This window comes from Camelus bactrianus, chromosome 6 (assembly GCF_048773025.1).
Source record: "Camelus bactrianus isolate YW-2024 breed Bactrian camel chromosome 6, ASM4877302v1, whole genome shotgun sequence".
NCBI lineage: Eukaryota > Metazoa > Chordata > Mammalia > Artiodactyla > Camelidae > Camelus > Camelus bactrianus.
The window spans coordinates 76,974,057-76,995,124 of record NC_133544.1 but is presented as its reverse complement, the minus strand read 5'-3'; the positions used below and the strand labels follow the sequence as shown (position 1 = coordinate 76,995,124).

The 21,068-nt window shown below is 37.6% G+C and overlaps 1 protein-coding gene and 1 long non-coding RNA gene across 2 annotated transcripts in view; one reads left to right on the top strand and one right to left on the bottom strand.

Annotated features, from left to right (window-relative positions):
• SEMA6D (semaphorin 6D) overlaps window positions 1-1,981 on the bottom strand; it is a 517,967-nt gene extending 515,986 nt beyond the window's left edge. Inside the window, exon 1 of the mRNA XM_074366063.1 lies at window positions 1,846-1,981. The gene's annotated coding sequence lies outside the window, so the exon portion shown is untranslated. The remainder of the gene's footprint in view (window positions 1-1,845) is intronic.
• The window catches only part of LOC123619709 (uncharacterized), a 558,614-nt gene continuing 538,601 nt past the window's right edge, over window positions 1,056-21,068 (top strand). Inside the window, exons 1-3 of the long non-coding RNA XR_012507661.1 lie at window positions 1,056-1,285; window positions 4,127-4,304; window positions 6,486-6,589. This is a non-coding gene — a long non-coding RNA (uncharacterized LOC123619709). The remainder of the gene's footprint in view (window positions 1,286-4,126; window positions 4,305-6,485; window positions 6,590-21,068) is intronic.

Below are 21,068 nucleotides of genomic sequence, written 5' to 3'. Positions count from 1 at the left end.
CTACCTAACTGGAGTTTCCCTCCTTAGAATAAATCACGCAGCTTTCAGTACCCTAAATAACCCTCCTACTGCATGGTTTTTTTCCCTGTGGAATCAGACTGTGGCCAGAGAGAGGTGTTCATATTATTTCTCCTGGGAGCTGGAAATCCAGGTTTCAGTACACTGATGCACTTAGCACGTCCATCAGGCAAGTCAGAGTAAATATAAACAGGGCAGTTGGGTACGTTAGTAACTACCAGGATTTACAGAAATACACACACACACACACATATAATTTTTAAAAATCCCTCTTGTTGGATCAGCTTACTCTAATTACTACCCATGAACCTTAGAAAAAGAAGAAACATCCTTCTCAGGAAAATACACCCTCCTTTGTAGTGGGCTGACCCATAGACACCACGAACAGGTGATATCGTTGTAATTTAGGGACATGGGAAAACAAGAGTGTCCTAGTCTCCAACAAAATGAGCATGCACTCGTTGTGTTCTGGCATCTCCAACTAGGGATAACGGGGCTCCCTTTGACTCTCAGTTCACATGCCCGCCTCCATGAATGTTAGCCTGCCGCTAGAGCCAGGGGTGGGGGGAAGCAATAAATGATGTCTACACCTGCGCTTGGCTCTTTGCAGCGTGGCAACCGCACTTGTTTTTAAAAAGAGATTCTTCTCCCCAAACCAAGCAATTCGACTAGCTGAAGGCACAAATAGAATGATAAATACATATTCCCAAAAATAAAAGGCGGGGGAAGAGGAAAGGGGAGAAAAAAATAAACCCCACCCAGGAACCTTTAAGAGAAACAGGGGCTAGCACGAAAAAGCTGCCAGTGGCCAGTAACACTTAAAACTCTATCTTCGTTACTCTGAAAACAAATTCTATGGGGAAATATCGCGCCCTGTTTCTAAGGGTTTAATTCTCCAGCATGTCTCCGTGAATTAGAGTCAAATCTAAGTTTCACACTCAGGCGCAGTTTTCACTGACGACTAGTGAGTGTAACCCTCCGAGCTCGAAGAAGTCCGTTTCCAAACTAGTAAGCCCTTTCCTCCGGGAAGGCTTGACCTCACTCCTCCAAGTCGTCACTTTTATTTTCGGCCCCGTGAGCGGCGTCTGAGTCGGGGAGCCCGGCCCCGAGAACAGTCACCGTGAACAATGAGCCAGACAAGGGACCCACCCAGCGAACGCCTGCCTGCTCGCCGGCCGCGCGCAAGCCCGCTAGCGCGGGACGCTCGGGCTTCGGCGCTCTCCTCAGCCCCATCCTTTCCCCTCCTCAGCCCAAGAAAAGCAAGAAGGTAGGTCGTTCCCCACACCCAGACTCCCAGGACCACTCAGTCAGCCTCCCTCCTACCCGCTGTAAAGAGACACCGTATCTAAAAAGGAAATTAGAAGAGAGGGCGGCATGGTGGTCCGACCGCTGCCCACCCGGATCCAACTAGCCCACAGGGGCGGGAAGGCACTTGCGCCCGAGTCCTCAGCATATTGAAATCCCGAAGGATTTGGGGTGGGGGCGAGAGGTGGGGCCAGGAGCCATAAAGTGGCTTCCGCTCCCTCCCCCCCCCCCCCCCCCCGGCCTGGCCCGGCTCTGGGATCGGGCAAGACACAAAAGACGGGTAGTATCTGTGCCAGCAACTCTGCCACCGCCTCCGTCCGCGCTGCGCAGGACTACCGGGCGGCGGGGCCTGGCGGCCCGGTCCCCGCGCCGGCCGGGGCGCGCTCGGGGGCTGGAGCATCCCTGGACGCCGCCGGAGCTCTCTGGTGCGCTTTTCGTGCGGCCCCCAACGGGAGCTCCTAGCTCCGCAGATAAAGAGGCTGAGGCGGCGGAGGAAAAATTGAGAGAAAGAGCAGGACTTACTTGGGGGCCGAACGCTCCGCCGGACTCCCGCTTCGCACTCGTCAGGTGTCTGGCACCGAGGGCCCAGGCGGAAGGCGCTGGCGCAGCTCCGAGCTGGGCTCCACTTGGCGAGCACGGGAAACTCCCCTTGCCGCTCGGCCCCGCGCCGCGCTCCTCGCTGTCACCGCACCGAGCGACGCAGGCACGCTCCCACCGCCTCCTCAGTCCTGGTGGGTCTCCCTGCCCTCCTCTCGCGGTCCGTCGGCTCCCCCACAGACCACACCCTGTCACCTCAGCGGCCCTCCACTCCTTCCTCTTTGACACTTCCACCGGTTACTCCTCCGTCTGCGTCCCCCCACCCCCCTCAGCCCACGTGCTGCTGCCGCTCCCGAGGCTCTGAACTTCCCCTGCCCGAGCCCCCACCTCTGCGCTGCAAACGCCGGGGTCTCCGCGCCGAGGCCAGGTCCCGCTCCGGGAAGCATGGCGGCTCGGCTGGCTGACCTTTAGTTCCTCGTCCACCTTACCCCCAGCCCTTTGAGAACGCGGGACCCATCATTTTGATTTTGTGAATGCGGTGGGTTAGGCACTGAGTACTACATATAAAGATGTAATTTTAATATGTCATATATCACTTTTAATATTATAGAAATTTATTCCCATGTGTCAGTTAGTAATCATCCAGCAGCTATTCATTGGCCCTTGGGGCTGGACTGTCAGACCAGCTTTCTCCTTATGCAAAAAGCCCAGCAAAATTCCTAAACAGTCTCTCTTGCCCAGTCCAGACCAAAAATGTCATTTTCAAACGAGCTACCCCACTCCCCGCCCTTTCTGTGCTGTTGTTAGACAAAGATTTTGATACTCGCTTTTCCCTGTTACGCACACAAAGTTAAGAGTTACCTTTCTCAGGGCTCCCCTCAGCGCTCTTATTCATAGTTCCATGATAGTTCTTATCACCCATTTGGTATTCTCTCTTCACCTGACTGTACTACTGGTCCACAACTTTCTCCAGGCAGAACTTTGTCATACTCCTAACTTTCTCAGTAGTTTCTACTATGCTCCTCAGTACATACAGTATGCTCAAAAATTTGTTCAAGCAGCAATGCCTTGTAGATATGATACAAGCTTTGGTGGATTTATATTATATTTAAAGGAATGAAGCCTTCAATCGCATGGTTGCCTGTATCCCAACTAGTAGGTCATGTAGAAAACAAAACTTTTTTGCATTTAGCTAGGTCATTTCTCATGCGTTCCTTAATGTAATACAAGTCTTCTCTGTAGGTATTACTTTTTCCAACTTGGTGAAGGTCAGTCACTAAGCTTGGACTCATAAGCGTCTGAGCTGATGCTCCATGTCTCTTCAGACTAGCACCAACTGCATGGGACTGATGTTCTTATGGCACTACCATCCTGCCCTGACTGTCCAATGCTAAGTGCTAAAGCTGCCTACCAGCTCCAGAGGCAACCTGCCCAACTGGTTCACCTCCAAAGAGAGCATTTTACCCTTTCCTTGTCCTCTTCTGTAACTCTTGACCCCCTTAAGTTGAATTCTAAAAAACAAAACCAAAAAAAAAAAAAAAAAACCTCTCTAAACTCAGACTTCTTGTAGTACTTATTGTCTTAACTCTTACACTTAAGTACTTTTCTGCATATATCTTCCCTCTGCTATCCTTGTTTCTTACACAAGTATTTTTATTTCTTTGATTTCTCCATTAAAATAAATAGCAACTAACATTTATTAAGTTAGAGATGTCATCTTATAGCCAGTCATTGTTCTGAGCACTTTACATACATTAGCTCATTTAATCCTCAACAGCCATATGAAGTAGAGACTATTTTACAGGTGGGAAACAAGAGGCACAGAGGTGGGGTCACAAAGCCAGTAATTAGTGGAGCAAGGATTGGATCCTTGACAATCTGCTTTAGAGGCTGCTTTCTAACCACCCTGCTATGTGGTCTTGCATAATCCCTTGCTCCTAAGAGATTTGTTAACAAATATTTTAAAATAATGTATTCAGCTACACTTGACTTCATAGCAGGAAAAAGAAACAGTAATGAAATGGGCAGAACTTTAGGTTATCAAGGACATTTGATTGATTCCAGCACCACCAGGATTGCTTTCTTTGGGGCTCATGGACGCTGTCTGTAACCTGTGAGAGACATAATCCAGGCTCATGACTTCAGGTGTGTGAGTTAACAAAGGCTTCAAGATTGGATTCCGGGTCTTTCTTACAATTTAAAGAGACATCTCCACCTAAATTGACTACTGGCTAAGTCCACCAGCAAGCCAATTTATGTTTTTCAGGGACCTTCTCTGTGCAAGGCATCCCCTCAGCACCTGTGGCAGGCTGAATAACGACCCCCCAAAGATATCCGTGTCCTAATCTCCAGAACCTGTGAATGTTACTGTACGTGGCAAAAAATGGACTTTGCAGATGTGATTAATTAAGGATCTTAAGGGAATATTACCCTGGATTATCAAGGTGAGCCCTAAATGCAATCACATGTCCTTGTAAGAAGTAGGCAGAGAGACATTTGGCACACAGAAGAGGAGAAGGCAATATGACAACAGGGCAAAGTTGGAGTGACACAGCCACAAGCCTAGGAATGCTACCAGAAGCTAGAGGAGGCAAGAAAGGGATTCTCCCCAAGAGCCTCTTGAGGGAGCATGGCCCTGCCTACGTGTTGATTTTAGTCCAGGGAAAGTGATTTTGGACTTTTAGCTTCCAGAACTGTATGAAAATAAATGTGGGTAGTTTTAAGCCACCAAGTCTATGGTAATTTGTGATAGCAGCCAAGGGAAACAAATACAGTCCCCAAATCTGGAAGATGACTTTCTACACTTGGGGATGAAATGGAAGGAAGATCTTGCAAATAATGAATTGGTCAGTTCCCTCTTCTGTGGTTTGTGGAACTCATCAGTTGGGAGAGGGAGAGGGGCTTTTGGCCCCCAGCATACTATTACAGAAAAGCCCCCATTTTAGACATTGTCATTACCTCTAGCTGAGATTACAGTAGCTGAGATACACTTACACAATTTAATCACTTGTAAGTGGAATCTAAAAAAAAAAAAAGACAAACGAACTTATTTACAGAACAGAAACAGACTCACAGACATAGAAAACAAACTTACTGTTACCAGGAGGGGAAATGGATGGGAAGGGGTAAATTAGGAGTTCTAAATTTGCAGATACTAACTAATATACATAAAGTAGATAAACACAAGTTTATACTGTATAACACAGGGAACTATATTCAATATCTTGTAGTAACCGATGGTGAAAAGAATATGAAAACGAATATATGTATGTTCCTATATGACTGAAGTATTGTGCTATACACCAGAAATTGACACAACATTATAAACTGACTATACTTCAATTAAAATATATATATTTTATATATATATATATAAAAAATAAACTTGAAACTTTAAATTTTATATATATATATATATATGTATAAAATAAACTTGAAACTTTAAATTTGTTTCCCACTGTCCGGCCATACTGCCTAAAGTGTGTGATGGTTTAATTTTAAAATATATATTCTATAATTATTTAGTGATTAGCAAAAATATATCTTCATTGAGTTAGACGTGTTAATTTGTAAAATGAAAAACTATATATATATAAATACTCCATATACATTGTAACCTTTTTCTCATGTTTTGCTATGTTTAGAACCTCAGAACAATCAAAAAATGTGGCCCAGGCTCTTTTAAACTCTGAGAGGCCCTAGTAGCTAAAATTAAGAACTAGATTTTTCTATCTTCTTCCTCTTTTTATTTTTGACTAAGGCTACCAGATAAAATACAGGACACCCAAATAAACTTGAATTTCAGATTAAAAATAATAATTTTTAGGTATGAGTCACTGTTCCATACAAAATTTGAGACAATGAATTGTCTCTATTTTGGTTAATTGTGCAATATTTGGGATTTGGGGACATACTTATTCTAAAAAGTTATTCATTGTTTATCTAAAATTCAAATTTAACTGGTAACCCTGTGTTTTTATTTTCTCCATCTGACAAACCTACTTTTTGACTTTTCTGTTGCTTGTGCATTTTCCCATTCTCCCTTCCCCTGATCCACCACCCCTCCCCCTCAGTTTTTATTGGAACTAACTCATTTGTATGCTCTTAAAGCAAGGCTAAAATCAGATTTGATCCCTTACTGCTGGCCTAGGGCTGATGCCTTACTCCACACAGAAGAAAACAGAACGATGCAACTCTTCCAAGATTTGGTCATAGAGCATAAATCTACTCCACCAGTGGGGAACTTCCCATTGTCACACACAGTGTTTAATATGCTACTATTTACATACAAATGGTAGATTGGATTAAGCTGAAGACTTGTTCTTTCCTTTTGAACTAGTATCCCCCCATCTTTCACAGTCCTTTGACCAGCAGTAGGTGAATATTTGCCCCTTTAATATCCTTTCCGATTTCTGGCAGCTAGATGTATAGTGGGTGATACAAAAGGGCAGGGGCAGAGAGGATGATAATTTGTGTGGCCTGTGTTGGAAACGTGAGAGAGGAATAAAGCAAGTTAAGTAAATCACTAAGTTATGTGAGACTTAGTTTCTTCTTCTGTAGAAATAGAAACTACATACTTTATATCTCTAAACTCTTAATTTGTACCATTTTTACATCTTTTTCAGACATCTCATATTTTACATTTCAAATTAAAATTATTTGGAGACTTGAGAGTCAGACAGTTCCTGATCGAATCCCCGTGCCTCTGCTTACTAGTTGAGTAAACTTGGTAAGTTTTTATTTTCTCTCAACTAATTTTCACCCCAAAACAGAGGGATAACAATAATCACCCCATTAAGTTGTTATGAAATTAGATGAGAAAATATCTGTAAAATGTTTCACGTAGTGAGTGCCTCATCCAGAATAATCAGTCAGTTAACGGTAACTTTTTTTTGCCTTATGATATGATATGATTCCATGCAGTGCTTCATCTCCCATTCATGTCTACTGCAATGATTTGCACATATTAAGGGATCAAAAATATTAGTTAAATAAATCGGTGAAGGGATATAAGGTTGTTTATATGAAAGTGCTATGAGATTGACAGTGTGTTACAGAATTTCAAGAGTTTAGTACTAATAGTAATAATTAATAAGTAATAATAGGGGATACCTCTGAGTCTTTGATTCTGGGTCGGCTTTGGAGAACTGCTCTGCAAGAAATGTTTGATGCTTAAACCTTTTTCATGTAAAAAATTCAGTTGGGAGAGACACTATCTACAGAACAGCAACATCTACTAATCAATGGAAAATGGTTTATTCATTTTGCTTTACTTTATAAAAATTCCCATTCTTCCTTCAAAGCCTGTTTACTATATTTCTTTCAGTGTACCTATATCAATTAAATTAGTCTTGGCTAAATTTGACAGAGACCTACCCCTCCCCTCAAAAAATGGTTTTCATTTGTCTCTATCAGAATGCTGAGTTCAGCAGGCCACAGCCAGTGTGTTGGCCCCACAGTCGTCAGGGATGCAAGCCCCAACATTCCTGCACTGCCTCTCAATTGATGTTGGCTGTTGGGACTCTGGTATCCCTTCTTCTTTATGTACTGGAGGTAGAGGGTAAAGGATAAAGGGCAAAAAAGGGTAAAAAATGAGCCCCTCCAGGTGAATCAGTCTTTAAAAAATCTTTCCAAAGCTCTGCATCTTGAATTTCACCTACTCTGTGTGAAAGAAGGAGTGGGAAATGTCACTTTTAGCAGGACACATTGCTGCCTGAATATAATTAGGATTCTGTTACTTAGGAGAAAGAGAGAATGGATATTAGGCAAATAACTAGCAGTGTTTGCCATTGACCTCTTCACTTTTCCCTTTCATCTTCATCTTCTAAGTCCTGGTTTGCTATCCAATTGGCAATTCCTTGAATGTTCTGTAACCTGAATGATTTTCTCCTTTCTTTCTGTCTTTTTCACTGTTTCACAAATCCACTGCCTCCTTTTTTATCCATGCAATCTTTTTCCTATTTTTATATCAGTTACTTAATCATCCTAAAGTTCTTCATATATTTCATTTTCATTCAATTCTAAACTACTCATACTATCCACTGTTTTCTCTCAATGCTGTCCAGCTCTGCTCTTTGACTCCATTATCATTGACTTTTACATTTTTCCACATTTAATCCAGATGCTTTCAGGGTCCTTGATCTTTTGTGATCTAGAAAACATTAACCTATGATATAATACCTGATTTTTTGCTTCAAAATAATCCAGTGTTGGGAAGGAGGAAAAGTCAGTGGTATACAAATGAAACAAGATTAGCCATGTATTGAAATTATTGAAACCAGGTGATGGATTTGTGGAGGATTCATTATATAGTTACTTCTATTTTGTGCATGTTTTTAAATTATATAATAAAAAGCAAAAGAAAGAAATGATTGCTTGAATCTCTGTTTTGCAAGCTATTGAAGTGTAAAGTCCTCTGCAAAATTTCTTTGGAAAACTCTGGGAGGCTTACATTGTTTGGTGCTAATCTTTTAGGATCTTCTCTCACATTGGTGTCACTCTGCCATCCACATCTTCCCATGTATGATTCTCAGTCTTTTCACCAAATACACACACATACACATACACACAAAGTAACTTGAATAAGGTTGTCTTTAGGAAGAGCTACACACAAAGTAACTTGAGTAAGGTTGTCTTTAGGAAGAGCTATCGGCCATATCGGTCTTCACATAACATATTGCATAACAATATAAAAGACTGTCTTTCTCTTCGTTCCTTGGAGCTATGTGTGGCTTTTGTCTTTTTCTTCCTCTGTCCCTCCTTTTCCCCTCTGCTAACTGAAATACAGACCTGAACTGCAGGGGCTGACCAGCTGTCATGGACCATGTACCAATGCCATTAGATGGCAGAGCCTCAGGATATAGGAGTCTGAATCCCAGAAAGCCAGAGGCTACCATATCAGCTCTGGACTGTCTTCCTTTGGTTATGTTTATGAACACAAGAGAAATAAACATCTATCTTATTTAAGCCACTGTTATTATGTTTTGTGTGTTTTTCTATTACATACTGCCAAACCTAATCCTACTTGATATACTTGCCAAAGCATTTTCTTTTTTCTAAACAAGTGCAATTCTGAGCCTAAGAAAATTTCTACTGTCAGATATTATTAATTTATTTTTTTCTTCACCTCTTTATACCGAATCCCTATATCCATTCCCAGGTCCAGTTATAGACCCTCTCTTGTCTCCTTGTCTTGCTATTGTCTGAGCCAGTGTAACAAATAAAATCTATTACAAAGGCAAAATCTAAACAATTTAAGTATCTCATTGAAAGAGGAATGCATTATTTCAGTTATCTAATGTAGCTAACAAATCACTCCAAAACTTAGTAGCTAAAAATAACAATGGTTTATCATTTCTCACAATTCTGCGGATTTACTGGGATCAGTTGGATGGTTCTTCTGTTCCACAATGGTGCAGCTGAGGTCACTCAGGTGGGTACACTCAGCTGGAATATATGCTGTGGCCAGAACGTCCACCATTGCCTCTCACCCTCGAGGGCCTCCCTCCTTCGGGCCTTTTATTATTTTATTGTCTTGCCTGAGAGTCTTTACAGCATGATGGCTGGCTTCTAATAAAGGCTGTTCCAAGAGGACAAGTCCTGATGTACAGGCACCTATTAAGCCTCTCCTTGCATTAGGCTTGTTAATTTCCAGTTAGCCCAGACTTACAGAGGAGCACAAGGAGCTTTAGTAAATTATCCAGAGTCATGGATTTAGAAAGTAGTAGAATTGGGATTTAAAACGAGTTAGGCTGACTCCACATGGTGAAAATATGATTATAGCTGGGCCTACAGAGTTTGGAACTTGATTATTGTCTATTTAATATATGTAAGCTTTGGCTCTCCAATTATTGCCAATTAAAAAAATGGAAGGCAGAAAACTGTGCAGCTTTTCTGGGCAAAACCATGAATATGTTTTGAGATTTATAAAAAGATAATACAAATGCTAGAAATGTGAAAGCTGCCTTATTTTAGTGTATCCTCTGCAGTGCTGGGCAGAAAGTCACTGTACTGCATAATAGCTGCACATGATGTGACTGGATGCTATGTGCCCTGGAGCTAGGCTGAAGCACAACTGTTACCAGAAGGATGGGGGAGTGGGAGGAGGGCTGTGTCCTCCTCATGTTAGTTGAATTTCCAGGCATCACTCTGCCTCCCAGAGACTTGAGGCTTACTCTTCTTGCAGCAAATGCAGGAGATGTATAGAGACACTTAGGTTGCTGGTTGAGTTTGCATGAAATCATTACCTCATTTCAACACCACTAGAGAAGCCTAAAGGGTGTGCATGAGGCACTTTAGCATTTTTAATGACATCCATTTCAGTTCACATCATTATGCCAAGGATGCAATGGACTCAAATCAATTGTTTTCAGTAGTAAATGGAGCCCGGAATGCACTGTAATATAATTTATTTTGCAGAAATATCACAAAATACTTCACAGGTAATTATGTTTGATGTCAAAAAACACAAACCCTGAATGTGAAAATGTGTTATGTAGGTTGGATTTAGAAAAGTGGCATAGGGTTAAGGCAGTTTGTAAAGATTAGGGAAATAGGAATTTCACGAATAAGACTCTTGTTTAATTGAAGGAGTGATGGGGAAAATTTTTAAAGAGGATAATTTTTAAGAGTAAGAGGGGATTCCTGTAGGAAATCAGGTTCCTGTTGTCTTTTGGTCTAAAACCTACTAAATGCACTTAATTAAATTATACATACTAACTACTCTAACATATTTAATTTTTATCTTTTTTGTGTACATACCATTTTGGTTGTCTGTGCAAAGTGACATGCCCTAAATTATCTGCCCCTCCCCTCCTCTGCTGTCACCTTCATCTCCTACTATTGCTCTCTTCTTTGTTCCCTCTGCTCCAGCACATTGGCATCCTTGCTGTTTCTCAAGCACAGCTGTTCCTTATGCCAGGAACATCTTTTTCTCAGCTATCTGGACTGGTAACTCTCTTACCTCTTAGAAATATTTGCTTAAATTTCATCTTCTCTGTAAGGCCGTATTTAAAATTGTACCCCACCACCATCCTCAGCATTCCCAAGTACCTTCCTCTATTCTGCTATTTTTTAGAGCAAAAACCACCTTCTGATGTGCAACATAATTTACTGTCCTCTTTGTTGTTTGTCTCTATCTCTGCTGTGTCCAGCTAGCAAGCCCAGCAGCAGCCTGAAACTTTTCCAGTTTTTATTTAATGATGTATCTCAAGAGCACATTGCTTAGCACGTGGAAGGCACTCAATTAATATTTGTTGAATAAATAATAAAGCTCGCAATTTTGCAATGTGTATTTCTAAATAAGCTTTCCATGATTACACTGACATTGAGTTTTTGCATTGCCATGTGGGTATAACAGACCATAGTGCTTAATCATATGAGAAATAAAAGAATTGTATGGAAAAGAAAATTGGAGAAAGGATCTGCACTAAAAGAAGGAAAGTGTTGTTCTGACTTAATGTAGGTAGGGTACAGTGCTCTATTGCCATAGTTCTAGTTCACGATCTCCAAATAACAGTTCTAAAAATTGTCTGAGCTGAGTGAGGCATAGGGCTAAGAAAGAGCAGTATGACAATACATTTTAACTTGCCTCACTTTCAAATTAACCCCCATTTGAAAATTCCAACTTACAAAATTGTTACTCAAAGGGATTCTTATAAATATGGATCTACTAATTTTTAAATTTTAGTTAGCAAGAAGTTAACTCATTTCAAAACAAGAATTTTTCAAATAGTTCTAATCTTATGTTAAAAAACTTCAGATGGTTAGTACAAACTAGAGTGCTATGATAAAAGCGACTCCTGGCCTATATCCAGTCTTAAAATAAGTGGGCGTTAGGATTGATAGCCAGTGTCTGCCATGGGCATGGGAGGTGGGAGTGTGACGTTAATCCCTGTATTTACCATCCTGGGTCTGAAAGATCCCTAAGGCCCCTTTCAGTTGTATCATTCTCTATAAAAGACAAAGTATCAAGTGTTAACAAAATTTCAAGTGAGTATATTAGGGATCATAACTAGTTGAAAGGCAAGCAATGGAAATAAAGCATCTCTGAAGATAAAATTTAAGTTAGAACTTCCATGTTAATATATGGGCTTACTTATATAATTACTTAATATGAGGTCTCTTACCACCTCATTAGAATATACCTGAAAAACAATAGAAAGACGGGAGGTGTGTGTGTATATGAGTGTGAGTATGTGTGTGTGTGTGTGTGTGAGTGTGTGTGTGTGTCTCTGTGTGTGTGTTCCTTTTTTACTTCTTTATTATCTTTTTCCCCAGCTAGGCTGTATGTTTCATAATGGCAGGAACCATAGTTGATTTGTTCATGAGTCCTTAAACATAATAGGAAATCATTAAATATATTTTAAATGCGTGAGTTGAAAGAAGACTGTGCTTTTGCAACATGATCTAAAGGAGGATGTCATAACATTTTGTTGGGAAAATAGTGGCAAGAAAATCATCACTTTGATTCATTTTTTTGTTCCTTCTAAGAATCCTAGCATAGTTGCAATTATAACAGATATTCCTATTAATAAAACATAGACCTATTTTCATAGTAAACAGTTACATTTACAAAATTTTTTACTGAGATGTACCAGCCATTTATTCTACTGTGTCTTATTCCAGTTATATATAGTATCATTTTGGTCTCAGTTTAAGTACATTTATTTTAAATGCATATTTCTAAGCAATTGCCTGCAAAAAATAAAAAATCCATTAAGATATTTAAAAATGTAGACACCTTCTAGTAAAACTAAAAATAGGATTTCTACTTGACAACTTAAAAATAAAGGCAAATTAAACAAAATCTACAAAGACAAATGCAGCAATAAAAAAAGCTAGTAAGCAAAAAAATAGAGAAGGTATAAAATAAAATAGAACTAAGATTAAATATATTGATTATGACATACACATATGAGTTAAACTCCTCTTTTAATAGCAAATACAAAAAAGCTGGAAGCAGAAGTCACAATGATAATATCAAAATTGAACTCAAGTGGAAAAATTATTGAATGGGATGGCAGGAAATTCTATTGATAAAATCAATACAAAAGGGTAACAATAATAAATCTGTGAACACAAAATAGAACAACAAAAATATTAGAAGTAATTTGACATAAAACACAATTATAGTGAAATGCCTTAGCTTAGTACTATCAGACGATGACTAATCAAGACACAAAGTGATTAAGTACAAATACTTATGAACGATATAAATGAATTCTCACAAAGAAAATATGTATTTTATCAAATGCTAGAGGAATAGTTATAAAATTTAATCATATCTAAAGCAATGCAAAAAACCTCAGCTTTTAAAAAGATGGAAACTAGGTAGGCAAGATAATATCTTTTGCCCAAGAATAAACAAAACTAAAAAATTTAATTAAGATTCCATTAAATAGCAATTTAGTTAAAGAGGGAATAAAATGCAATTAAAAAGTGTTTAGAACATAGTTGAACTGAGAATAGTATGTATCAAAATTTCTGGGATAGTTTAAAATACGTACTCAAAAGTAAACCCATATCCTTTGGGGCTATTAAGAAAAATGAAATGAATGAAATAAGCATTTTATTTAAGATGTTAGAAAGCTTTTAAAAAGGCAGCCCTAAGGAAAGGAAAAATGAAAGTAATGAATTAGTACACAGAAAAAAAACGTAAAGTGAATAGATAGAAATACGTAGTTTTTTCTTAAATGGACATCTCAGGGAAATATAATTATTAAAAAGAAAATTATTTTTAAAATTAAGTATAAAACATAGGGGAGAGATTTTCACTTTACACAACAATTCAATACATAGTTGCATACAAATAAACTGGGAAGTCTTAATTTTTTGCAAAAAATATAAATCAGAGTAGAAAAATTGAAATTAGTATATATATAGCTATAAAAATGCCTTGGTTAAGAAAGTTTTACAAGCAAATTCTAATGAGTTTACAAGAAACAGGTAATTACAGTGTTACATGAAAAATTCCAGAGCCTCAAAAATATAGAAAACAAATCAAATAATTTAATTATCTTCAGATTGAAAGAAAAAAAAGTATACACTTTTGTATACCCTATTTTTCTTATGAGTATATATTATTTTTATAATCAGAAAAAATAATGCCAAATTTGAAACATCAATGGGATAAAGTTGATTCAATTATAATAATATGGTTATAAGTTTGAGGGTGGTATTTTGCATAATTTGAGATGTGCCCATTTATGTTTTGTTTTGTTTTGTTTTTCCTGTTAAGACTAACAAGAGCTTACTTCCTAGGATTGTGTAATCATAAATGGCACTTAAGGGACTTGATTTTATAGACATCATTTGCTTGTGTAACAAAACAGGAATTAAATGATTATGTTCTGATTAAATTTAATGTTTAAGTACACTAATACAATAAAATTTCCGTGTATGTCTTTATTTCTTTATCCAATAAAGAGATTGTATTTTTGTCAGTCTATTCTGTTAAGTCATCATAAAATTCCCATCACAGTTCTGCTGGGTTTGATATGAGATCAGTTTGCTTTTTAATGGATAGCCCTGGGAAAATTCCAGGTTAGAGGGAAGCGTAGAAAGCACTGCAGTTAGCATTTATATGATTGTGATGCCATGAAGCTAAATGATAAATCTATATTGGGTTGGGTATGTGCAAGAGTAGTATAGCCCATTAAAACCTTATTACCTTTATTCACAGGGCTTCTGTCCCTCTACTTTAGTGGATTCTGCTTGGGTATTATCACTGGGTTGTTATCACCAAAAAAAAAATATATGATTAAAAAAACCCTGAGGCTCAGATTATGATGATAATAGTTAAAAGAAATAAAAGTTTTTTGTTGTTGTTGGGAATATCTTCTTACGTAGGTTCCAAGTGAGTGCCCGTTTTTTATTGAATTGGTTGACTTTTTATTACTGCATTATAGTGATTCTTTACATGATTTGGATATGAGTGTTTTGTCAGATATATATATCACAGATACTTTCTCCCAATGAATCATGTTTTCATTTTCTTGATAATGTCATTTGAAGATAAGAAGATATTAATGTTGATAAAGACTATTATCTGTCTTTTTTTATTTCATGGTCAGTGCTTTTTATATTTTATCTCATAAATTTTTGCTTACCCCAGGGATTTGGAGTTTTCCTGTTGGGTTTTCTTTTAGACAGTTTAGAGTTTTAGCTTTTACATGTAGATCTATGGTTCATTTCAAATTAAATTTTGTGTGTATTGTGATGTTGGATTGAAGTTAATTAATTTCAATAGGGAAATCCAGTTGTTTTAGCACGTTTGTTGAAAAGACTTTTTCCTTCATGGAATTGAATCAGTATTTTTGAAAAAATTATTTGATCACATATGCATGGTCTATTTATGGAATCTCTATTCTGTTTCTATTGATCTATAGGTTTATCTTTGTATCAGTACAATGCTATCGTGATTGCTGTAGCTATATTTTAAGTCTTGAAATGAGGTAGTGTACATCCTCTGTGTTTGTTCTTTTTAAAGATTGTTTTGACTATTCTAATCCTTTGCTTCTCCATATGAGTTTTAGAAACAACTCATCAACAAAAAACCTGCTGTAACCTTGGTTGAGATTTCATTGAATACATTGATCAATTGTGGAAAATGAACATTTTTAACAGTTTTGAGTCTTCCAATTCTTGAAAATGGTTTACTTCTGTTTATTTAAATACTCTTTTAATGTCTCTCAACAATGCTCTTCAGTTTTAGGCATAGAGTTCTTACACTTTTATTTTTTTTTGATAAATTTCTTCCTAGTTTATGTTTTTGATACTTTCATAAACAACTTAGTTTTAATTTAGTTTCCAATTTGTTAATACATAGAAATACAAAAATACAATTAATTTTATTATATTGAGCTTGTATCTTGCAGCTTTGCTAAATTCACTTATTTTTCTAGCAGAGTTTTTTAAAATATCCTAAGTATATTCTATGTAAGTAATAAAGGAGAGGAGAATTTCCACCCCAAAATATGCATTTTAGGTGTAAGAATTATTTTAGGCTGATTATTTTTAAAAAGCTGCAGACACAGGAGAATTTCTGAAAATAGAGTAGAAGTTGCCCTTTTGTAGGAGACATTTACATTTATAAGGGAAATCTCCACTTATTAAGGTGTCTCCCTGTCTGCTCTAGGAAGCAATGGATGACTAAATCTATAGGAGCTCATATCAGTGGAGAAGGTAACACTTACCTACATAACAACCATACCCTTGTTACTTGTTCCAGTGTTTTTCCTGGTAACTTCCCACTAACAGGCCTTCCCCTACTGCTCAACATCTTTATTTTGCAGTTAACTGAAGGTGGTATTTAAGGTTATGGCATGGGCCATTTGGAGGAGTTACTCAGTTTTCCTAGTTATTCCACATATACAGGAGGTACACATATTATTAAACTTCTGTTTGTTTTTCTGATGTTAATCTATGTTTTATTACAGGTATCTTAGCCAAGAACCTAGAAAAATAAAGGAAAATTATTTTTCCTCTCCTACAACAATCATATAATTTATGGATATGGAAAATTTTATTTCTATCCTTTCTTTTCTCTTTTAAAAAATTGTCTTTTTTTCTTGTCTTAATATACTTAATATACTGGCTAAGAAGTGTGGTGCAGTGTTGATTAAGAGTTTTCAGAGTAGACATCCTTGCCTTTTTTTCTGGTCTTAAGGAGCAAAACTTCTTTACCATTAAGTATGTTAGCTTTAGATTTTGAAGATACGCACACAAGCACACACATATTTTAAGTATTAAAGTATAAAAAACAAGATAATTTTGTAAGGTAAATGGCTTACATATTTGAACCTATATTAATGTGTTTAAATATTACTTTTAAAGTATTAATGTCTATTAACTCAAATATTAAACTTTGTGACTTTAACAAATTAAGGCATTTAAGACTAGTATTTTGAAGAGGTGTGTCGGTAAGGGTACCTTGAGGAGATCATTCCTAAAACCTTTGTGTTATTTTAAAATTTGTTTTAAAAAAGTACAGTAGTTCTCTGCAAGTTCAAACAGGAAAGAATAACAACTGACAAAGACACTGAATGACAACACTGTGTTTCCATGTTACGTCACTATATTGTGGAACTTGGTAAGCTTATCTTCCAGATACACATGCCCATTATGAGACTTTGTCTCATTTGCTTCAACCAAGAAAATCAAGATAATCTTATTACTGTCCTCACGTTTCCTGTTCCCCAAATCCCTGTCATTACTAGGAATCTTTGGTGCCAATTGTTACAACAGTGCCAGTGGCCCCATTAATGTCCCCTATAAACTTGTGGACTCATCTCCACCGTGAGCTTTGTTTCTCATTTCTCCATCCCCGTCTCTGGGATGTTCTGATCGGACCCCATGAGGGCTACTTAAGTGACCCCTGTCCCTTTTTGTCCTTCAGTTTGTTTATGGATAAGGGAGGGGGGAGTTGGAAGCTAATCTCACAGTAGTTACTAAATACAAATATCTGTTTTATATATAATTGGTTTTAAGTTCTATAGATACAGGCCTTTCACTGTGAAAACAAAGCAGGAGAAAAAATAGTTCTATTGACAAGTCAGACGCATGTCAGGAATAATGCCTTTACAGGGGACTCCTGAAGTCCAGGGAGTTGGCAAGCTCAGGCACTAGTTTTGTATTTGAGAACAAAGAATGTGAATCCTTTTATAAAGTTAGGAATTCCTTTTTTCATAAAATAATCACATCCTATTTTATCTGTTTGTAGGTTTGGGTTTTTGTATTCTGAGTCTAGTTAAAGCCAGGCACACCCATGGTAAAAACAAAAGTACACTGCTTTGTTCCATAGTACTTTTAAGTCTGCTATTTCCTGTGATCAAATACAGGGCAGCATACAAATGCATTTACTGTATGTAGAAACTCTTAATGTGTGTTGGCAAGATAGATTCCTTTCCAGGCTCATCCCTTGCAAAGCTACCCCTCACCCCTACCCCACTACACACCCTCTAGTTTACTTTCTGTTGTAATCACTGCTTTTGCTACAACAAACTTTTTACTTCTCTGAATTGTTATCCTCTTTCATATCTCTACCCTGTTGCATTAGGTGTCTCTGCCATTTGGATTGTCCTTTCCTTCCTCTCCACTGATTAAATCTCACCCAGTTCTTAAGATCTCGTGTAAATATTACTCATCTCTGAAGTCTTCCCTGAATTGCTAGTCATTATCGGAATCCGCATGGCACCTGTACCCACTTTCACTAGGGCATTTACAAAACAAGAGCTTGGCTCTTCCTGTTGTTCACATATGTTAACTAGACTAAGCAGGGCCATGTCTAATTAGACTTTATATTCTGAATGCTAAGGGCAAGTCTGATGCTTGCGAACTGCTGGCTGAGTGACTGAGTGAATAAATGAATGAATGAATGAATTTTTAACTTTCCTTTGTTCTGCTTTCTTGAACTCCCTTTCTATGCTCTAAATATTCTTCCATGACACTTAACACATTTTAACATATTACATACTTTTCTTATTTATTATATTTATTATCAGTGTCCTCTCATTAAGGTAGGATGTCTCTCTTTAGTATGTGTTAATATTTATTTAAGGAATGGTTAAAGTAAATCCTACCACATGGTTTCCCTTCTAATCTCATGGCCTTGATTTTTGTGATTTAGGAAGTAGTCTGAATTTAAGCATTATCCTTATTCCTAGTTTTCCTTTTAGGCCTGGCACCTTTGTCTAAAATTCATCATCATCTGAATGGGATACTTTGTAATAAGGCTTGGAGTCTCTGTTAAATATTTAACTATTAGCTAAATATTATCACCTTTTATCAGCCTGAACAAATTAACCCAAATAAGTTTATCAGATTGTCCCTGGTAAAAAACAAGGCAAGGGAAGGCATTCATTCATTCACCTCATATTTCTCTAGCACTGCCTATGTGCCTTTGTTCAATAAGTTGGACATGGTCACTACCCTATAAGCCCTGTAATAGGGCTTACATCTGCTGAGATCTTCAGACATGTGGCATTTGTAACATACTTCCAAATGCTAGAATTCTGGGTAGATTAAGAAACTTTAAAATGTTCATAATACAATCACTACCATTATGATCAAGACTCATCTCGATAAAAGTGTCCATAATTACCACAAACTTCATTTGTCTCCTCTTTAGCACCATGCCTGTGTTTTCTGAAAGCTGTTTACTATCTAGACTAAGCTCTATTCTATTATGAAGAGGCGAATTTCCCACCTGACACAGTAAACATTCTGCCTTTCTGTGATGGCAGCTTGGCCTCAAAGTACGGTGCTTATCTCTTGCTCCCTTGCTTTCTACACCTTTCACAAACCATTCAGCAAACTGTTTTATCTTTCATAAGTCAATGTGAGAGAAGTTTAGTTATGAGAACGAATTTTCTATTTTGACCAAAATTTGGGGGTACATTGATTAGGAATTTCTGGACTTAGACAGTGTGCAAGTTGACCATGAGATTGGGAAAATGAAAATGTCTGCTTGGTAAAAGGATGTGCAGCTGGCTGGCAGGGATGTAAGGGTTCTGTGTAGCAGGTGGGCAGCATGAATGCTCTAAGAATGAGCACCCACCAAGAAAGAAGGATGATGTTGTAGGGAATTAAAAATTGTCACCCCAAATATGTCTCTTTGGCTTGAGGACTATTTGGGGCTAATAGTTTTTAAGAAACAAATGGCTCAGGAAGGGCTTTTACCTTAACTGCCTAAAAAAATTTAGATAAAGGGCTTGTTCTAGGAAGAACTATCACCATCGATAACTAGGGTGTAATATGAACTAGATGTGGTGGACTAGGGGAAACTTAGCAAGGCCTATTTGATTAAAGTCTTCTCTTTGTCCCATTGTCTCTTCATGGCCCAGCAAACATTTGTTTACCAAACATATGCTCTTTTTTGTCTTCCAGTAAATTGCTTTTCTTCTCTTTGAAGTCCCAAACCCCTACCCTCTTCTCCTTCATCTCAGATGGCACATAAGCTTCAATTGCCTAACTTGTCCATGGGCCCCATATTCTTATGAATCCCTATATGTATGTAATTAAGTTTGATTTTCTCCTGTTAATCTGACTTGTGTTAATTTAATTCTTAGACCAACCAGAAGAACCTAGAAGGGTAGAGGATATTTCCCCCTGACTCCATCAGTGGTGCTATCAGAGAAAGATACTTCTACCTTACAAATGAATCCAGGCCAGCCCAAATTCAGGAATCTTTCTGGAATCTTCTCAGGTGATACTGACTCATGGTTATGGTCATTTTCACCCAGTCTTGGGATCTAATATGTTGTTAGCCTGGTGTACAACTATATGTCCATTGTTTCAGTCTATCCCCCTGAATACATTCATTCTCCAGGTTAGAAAAAGATATAAAAGGGAATTCTAAGCAAAAGACACCTGATTAACTATTTTCATGTACCATATGCATAAAAAGACATGCTCAAGAATGCTCAAAGCAGGAATTTCCTGATAAACCAGTCTGCAGGTGCATGAATAAACAAAACATGTTATGTTCATAATGAATACATCAGAGCAAAGAATGAGCACAGCTATATATATCAACATGAATGAATCTCAGGAATATGTTTTCTGGCAAAAGATAAAAATCACCAAGAATATATAAGTAGGATTTAATTACATGTAAAATGATCACTATTATTAAGAATATGAGGTTATTGATTATACTGGGAAAAAGTTAAGGAGATAATCAACTCCAGATAATCAGACCCAGATTTGTAGTTACTTATGAGTGGGGTGTGTTGAAGAAAGGTGGTAAGATCAGCGAGGGAGACACAGGATCTTCAAAATATTGGCCATATTCCATTTCGAGGACTGGGTAAGGGATTATATGGATCTTAATTTATTGTTACTCTTTATACTTTGGTATATTATAAATATAATTTTATATATATTTAATAATTAATAAAATAATTAAAAACCAGAACAATAATAACACCGTAATGAAAAGAGATGGGAAACTATTAAGTTGTAATTCTACTTAGCATAATGACTAGACTAAAGTTTCATATATAAACAGGTTCTTCTCAAGAAATTAATAGACCTTGACAATTATCTTGGGGGGTATAAAATTTGTAACTAATCACAGATTTTCTGAAAGTTGCCATATGGCTTTCTTGCCTCGTGTTCTATTAGCAACTCACTAATTAAATATTAATAACAGATTCATAAATGGTTAAACACATTTAATGGTGCAATTTGCTTAGGAACTTTTACTG